Source organism: Gracilinanus agilis, chromosome 4 (genome assembly GCF_016433145.1).
Source record: "Gracilinanus agilis isolate LMUSP501 chromosome 4, AgileGrace, whole genome shotgun sequence".
Lineage (NCBI taxonomy): Eukaryota > Metazoa > Chordata > Mammalia > Didelphimorphia > Didelphidae > Gracilinanus > Gracilinanus agilis.
Genome location: NC_058133.1, coordinates 215836207 through 215843266, shown reverse-complemented (window position 1 = coordinate 215843266; position 7060 = coordinate 215836207). Strand labels below are relative to the sequence as shown.

General features: G+C 32.5%; 1 pseudogene; it reads right to left on the bottom strand.

Annotated features, from left to right (window-relative positions):
• Nucleotides 1-5685: 5685 nt before the first annotated feature.
• On the bottom strand, nucleotides 5686-6845 carry LOC123246221 (annotated as a pseudogene).
• Between the last annotated feature and the right edge of the window lie 215 nt (nucleotides 6846-7060).

The window sequence follows — 7060 nt, the reverse complement described above, 5'->3', positions numbered from 1 at the left end:
CTATTTGTGTTCCTTGCCCATTTATCAATTGAGGAATCGCGTTATTTTTTGTACAATTGACTTAACTCCTTATAAAATTGAGAAATTTTTTCTGTCCCCTTGAAACATTTTGTTTTTGATTGATGTGTAAGGGTTTTCACAGAGGATTTTATTTTGCTGCTTCTAAGCCGCCATCTTGAAGGAGATTATCATCTATATGAATTCAGAGCAGAAAGAACCATTTTTAGAAAGGGAGAAATTGCCATTGCCCTGCCAATTTTCTAGTTGTTAGATGTGAGACCATGTCCATTGCCCTAGGCATTTGATTAAATATACCTCAGTGCTTCATAAATTTGGGGGAGTATTTTTGAATGCTTATAGAAGATCTTTAACCACAGGTGTTTAGAATTTATTTGATTTTGTTTTGTTTGTTCTTCATATAAATTTGTTTATCATATAATTGAATGGATTCAGAACACCATTTGGATTTCTCTAAACCATGGTAGGGATTAATTGATGTGAAGGAAGGTGCTTTATTTTTTTTGGAGGGATAAAGAGATATATTCTATCTACATTTTCCCTTTGTGTTGACAAATATTGACTGAGGAAATATTTGGGCTATATTATGTGCTATTGGACATAGAAGGATTTGTATCTAAAAGTTTGTTTTCTTACATGAGAGGAAGGTGGTGATTGCAGTTGAACCCAAGTACTTCTTCACTCAGAAGTGGGCTCTAAATATTTCAGAAGATCACTTGGGATGATAATTTTTCTTAGATAGTTTTGTTTTCATATCATCTTAAACAACCTAGTACCCCAATCTCTGACTATGAATAATTATTTTATGTACTATGATAATGAAAACAATTTTTGAAAGTTAGAGATATAATTTTTCAATATAAAATATAATCAATTTAACCTTACTAAATCCCTTACATTTTCCCCCCTCTTGTTTATCTTTTGATGGTTCTCTTGAATTTTGTATTTGAACATCAAATTTTCCATGTAGTTCTTGTCTTTTCTTTAGGAATACTTGGAAATTTTCTGTTTTGTTAAATGTCCACACTTTCCCCTGAATGTATATAGTCAGTTTTGATGAGTAGGTGATTCTTGGTTGTAGACCCAATTCTCTCACCTTCATGAATATTATATTCCAAGTATTATGGTCCTTTAGTGTGGAGGCTGCCAGATCCTGTGTAATCCTGACTGGGTCTCCTTGATATTTGAATTGTCTCTTTCAGGCTGTTTGTAATATTTTCTCCTTGACCTGGAAGTTCTTGAATTTGGCATTTATATTCCTGGGGGTTGTCTTTTGAGAATTTAATATAGAGGGTGGTTTGTGACTATTTTGTCCTCTTGTTCAAGAATATCAGGGCAATTTTCTTAGATAATTTCTTGTAATATGATGTCAAGGCTTTTATTTTTTCCAGGCCTTCGTGTAAACCAGTGATTCCTAAAGTGGGCACCACCACGCCCTGGTGGGTGCTGCAGTGATCCAGGGTGGCAGTGATGGCCACACTTTTTTTGTATTACATTCTATTCTGAGTTCAATAAATAGTTTCATAATTTCCAGGGGGCACTAAGTAATATTTTTTCTCAACACGGGGCAGTATGTATTTGTGCAGACTGGGATCCAGTGTGAGCCTTGACTTTATATTTGCTTTGTCCTTCTTGTCTATGTTCACATTCTGATTGCAGATAAAACCCAGAAGACCACAAGTCAGGAGAATTAGTGGAGGAAAATGATGAGAGGGTTGCAATGATGTAGTTAGAGAGCCGGCATTGAAGTCAAGATTATGCCTGTGACTCATACTAACCTTGAGATACAAGGAAAGTCTTTTAAACCATTACTGTTGCAGTTAAATTTATAAATCTTTAAGTTTCAGAGATTATCTTATATTGGTTTTGCTTATACCAATGAAATCAAATGTCTAGTCCCCAATCTTTCTAATAATAGAGGAGAACAACTTGAATTGGTGAAAACTTACTTGTAATTAGAATTCTCACCTATTTATTTCATATATGTGGAGATAAAAATCTACCTCCAATTCAGGAAAAAATCATTTTTAGAAAAATAGAATATACTTAAATATTCTTTGTCAGAGGCATTCTGACTCAGAAAGAAAACCATAACATTCCATCATTCACCAAACAGTATATATTCCATTCTTTAAAAGATAACTGACATTAAACTATAATAGTATAGTGATGAAAAATTGTCTGATTTCTTCTCAAATGCATTATTATCACTTCTCAAGACATGCAACTTTTGATATATTTTGATAAAATATGAAAATTTACTAAAAACAGACTCAAATATTGAATTATCATTTTATATCAAATTATACTCTCATTATCAACAAGGCAATCATTATTGTTAATTCTAAACATGAGTAATGTTGCTGCAATCTGGATTGATTTATTGCCATTTAAAATATTTGGAATTTTAGATATATAAAAGTAATTATAAGTTTTGACTGAGACTACTTCTTAAAAATTAAATTTAAGCTGAGACATAGCTTAGGTATTTGAAAGAATATTTTGGGGTAAAATGTCTTTAAGAAAAGCAAATATAATTTTGGTTGAATAGATTGGAGGAAATATCCATAATTTCTACCTTTTTAATATAGTTGATTCTTTCTTTAATGACATTTTTTACATTTAGTCAACCATATTTGTCTTTTTTTGATTTATTCTATTATTAAATTTAAATTTATATTATTTTGGACTTTTCTATCTTTAAAAAATTGCTGTACAAAGAAATAAAGAATTAGACATTCAAAAAGTATCATCCTAGGGAAGATAGTTTATAATATCCAATATATAGTAAAATAATGAATCAATCTAATTGATTTTTTCTTTCCTTTTTTAACTTCTATTCTTCATACTGCTCTCTGCCAATGATAGCATCAAATAAATGAGAGACTAGGTACAATAGAAGAGCATGATCTGATGGAAAAGGCAGGATGGAATGGGACTACAGGTTAATGTAAAGGAGTTTTCTTCATAAAAATTGATTTTTTATGTGAGGGAGAGTTAAGAAAGAGATAGTAGCAGAATGCATTTTGGTGATGAAATGTGAGAAGGATGGAAGAGAAGGAATTCTCAGTGAGTGCTCTTATTTTTTTCAGTGAAAGATGATGCAGAGTTCAAATTTACTTGGGTAAGGTAGGGAAAGATAAGGAAAGTTTGAGAAAGGATGAAAGGTTGGTGGCTAGCAAAAGGGAGGAAGATGCAAAAGATAATGTAGAGTAGCAGGATTGCCACTTACTAGCTTTGTCAAAGTGAGATAATGAGTGACCAAAGATAATGTAGCTGTTTTGAACCTGGGAAAAAGGGAAGAAGATTATGCCATTGAAAGAAACAGACACCTCAAAATTACAATCCTTTGGGATTAAAATAAACTTTAGAAATAAAATTATCAAAACCTTCTAAAAATGTGGATATTTCATCAAGTAGTCAAAGTTAGTCCCAAAAATGTAAAGTGACTTGTCCAGGGTCATTAATTGAGACAGCAGGAGAGACAGGAATAGGATTCATGAGTCATTACTACCAGGCTCCTATTCTAGCCACAGTATGAAGTTCCCTCCCTAGCAACAGGAGACTAATAGATACACCAAGCAAACTGGCTATTTCTTGTCCTTCACCAGATTCCACTAATCACAGGGGTATGCTGAGTTACATTTTGTTCCAGAGCCTAGAATAGGATCAACAGAATACTTCTTGGCTACAATGTTGAAGGACTGTTTCATATGACATGGAAGTGGCAGTAATGAGGCAATTTTTCTCCTAATGTAAAACACAATTCATGGCCAAATGTATCCAATATTTGTATTGGATTCAATAGATTCTGAAATGTCTAATTCATGTTTCAGTTTATATACTGTGTATTCTTTGAAATGAGTAGCAGGCGTGGAGATACTAGTTGAGGAATCTAAAACTGCAACAGCTATGAATATTACCTCCTCTAATACTTTAAGTTTTCGGAGGAAAATCTTCTCTAAAGTTTGTTTGTTTGTTTTCTCCTGTAAAGTATTATACAGTGCTCTACTTCAGTAGAAATTTAATAAATATTTTTGAATGAATACATAAGCAAGAATACCTCATTTGATAATCTAAGCCTTGGTGCTATTAACTGTTGTTTCTTCCTCTCTATAGCTTGTTTGTACATAGTCATCTCTCCAATTAGTCTGTGATTTACACAAGAGCAGGAAATGCTTTTTGCTTATTTTTGTATTCCCAGAGCTTAGAACAGCCTGGCATACAAACTGTTTTTAATAAATGTTTATTGATTGACGGAATTCCAATAACTGATCATCACTATGACATTTTTTTTGTTCCTTGATTGTATTTTATCCCTATCTAATGACTTTCTCATTACTTCCCATTTCATTCTACCTACTACATGAAACATATTTCATAAAAACATGCCAAACAGAACAGAAGTCCCACATAACATGTGATTTTAAATAATCTTTGTAGTTCTAGTTTATTAAATGCTTACAGTATTTTGTGGAAAGCAGATAATAGCATTTTTATATACATTATGAATATTGCCAAGGAAAAAATAAGTTCAGAAATCTCTCAATTTGAAGAGTAAAAATTCAAATCTATGTGACTGATAAAAATATTTAGCTGGAAAGCATCCCTAATCTAGTATTCTGATATCTAGTGACTAAAGTATTCTTGAGAGAAATACAGAATCAAAACTATGGTCTTTAGCTCCTCCATGAAACAGAAACTTAATTATGGTTTAATTTTTTCAACAAATATTTATTCATATGCATGACAAAAAGACTATCTAACAGTATAGAAGGAATTGATGGAGTCCAAAAGGAGATTGAAACATCATTCTTCACTTTATTCCCTCCATGATTATTTTTTTTTGGTGTAAGCCAGATGTGTCTTGTTTCACAACATAAATAACTCTATGATGGCACCTATACAACCTATATCATATTACCTACCTTCCTGGGGAGGGGTGAAAGGAAGAAAATGAACAGAGATTGCAAAATGGTAGTAAATGATTATTTAAAAGGGTATTGATATACAATCTAGAAAAATGAAAAGAACAAAAAGAAATTTTATCATATATATCATGTTATGTTATGTTATGTTATATTACATTACATTACATTATATTATATGATGTTGTATGTATATTATTTTATATCATATGCATATTACATTCTATTATATCATATTGTATTGTATTATGTTATGTTGTATTATATTATGTTATATTACATTTTGTTATGTTGTATTACATTAGGTTATATTATATTTATTATATTAATTATACTATATTTTTATATATTATATTATATTATGTTATGTTATGTTATGTTATGTTATGTCATGTCATGTTATGTTATTTTGTATTGTATCATTTCATATCGTACCATACCGTATCATATGGTGTTGTATATTGTATAGTATAGTATTGTATTGATTTGTATTGTATTATATATTCCTCTCTAAAACAGGTTTTAATAGTAAATTATTACCTCTAAAGTAATCAGGCGTGTGGATAGAAAACTAGCCTTCCCATTGCCAAGACCTGAGTCCAAATCTTGCCTCTGAAATATTCTGGCCCTGTGAACATGTGCAAATCACTTAAATTCTAATTAATTTAGGCTGCTCTATAAGACTGTGAATTGCAGAAAAGATGCTTCTCTTTAGAACAACTTCTAAATATCAATGGAATTAGAGGTTAAGTCCAAATTTCCCCAAAATGAAAATAATGTAGGCTACAGGAACTGAGCAAAAATTCCCTTCAAAAAGTGCACAATTCTTGTTTTGAGACCCTGAATATTCAGTAATGATCCTAGGTTTAACCAGACAGATAGCAAGAAAAACAATTATAGCTAAAACATTTTCAATTCTTGGAAAAATCACTTTCCAAGTCGGGTTGCTGGGGCCTGTTTCGTGGAGGAATAATAGGTGGACAATGACTAAGGCTAGGATAATGAAGGGTAGGATAAAGTGGAAGGCAAAGAATCGGGTTAATGTTGCTTTATCTACGGAAAAGCCACCTCAGATTCATTCAACTAAGGTTGTGCCGATGTAAGGAATGGGTGATAGGAGGTTAGTAATAACGGTGGCCCCTCAGAATGATATTTGTCCTCATGGGAGAACATATCCAATGAATGCGGTTGCTATAACTGTTAGGAGTAGGATTACTCCGATGTTTCAGGTTTCTTTGAATAGGTAGGATCCGTAGTAGATTCCTCGTCCTACGTGAAGGAATAGGCATATGAAGAATATAGATGCTCCATTTGCGTGTAGATTGCGAATTAGTCAACCGTAGTTTACATCTCGACAGATGTGGGCTACTGATGAGAAAGCTGTTAGTGTGTCTGATGTGTAGTATATAGCTAGGAATAGTCCTGTAAGGATTTGGATGATTAGGCAGATCCCTAAGAGAGATCCAAAATTTCATCAGGCTGAAATGTTAGAGGGTGCAGGGAGGTCAATAAAGGAGTGGTTAATAATTTTTGCAAGGGGGTGAGTTTTTCGTAGGTTGGTCATTAAGTTTTTGTAGTTGAAATACAACAATGGTTTTTTATGCCATAGGTTATGGTTAAAGTCCATGCTAAAAAAATAAAAATGATAATTATTTTTTTTATTTCTTTATTATTAATCGTAGGGTTTGTAGCTTTTGATTCTAAGCCTTCTCCAGTATATGGGGGGTTAAGTTTGGTTGCTAGTGGGGGTTTAGGCTGTGCGGTGGTGGTGTGTTTAGAAGATGTATTTTTGGGGTTGGTTGTTTTTTTAGTCTACTTAGGTGGTATGCTAGTAGTTTTTGGTTACACTGCTGCTATGGCTACAGAAGAGTTTCCGGAGACATGAATTGGAAATGTTGTGGCTATGAGTATGTTATTGTTTGTTTTATTGATGGAAGCAGTATGATATTATTTGTCTGGAGAAGTTCATATTAATATGGCCATTGAGTTGTTTGATTTTGCTGGGACCCATTGTATTGGTCAAGATTTTAATGGTGTTTCGTTATTGTATTGATGTGGTGGTTGAGCTTTAGCTTTATTAGGGTGGATTTTATTTATTACTATCTATGTTGTAT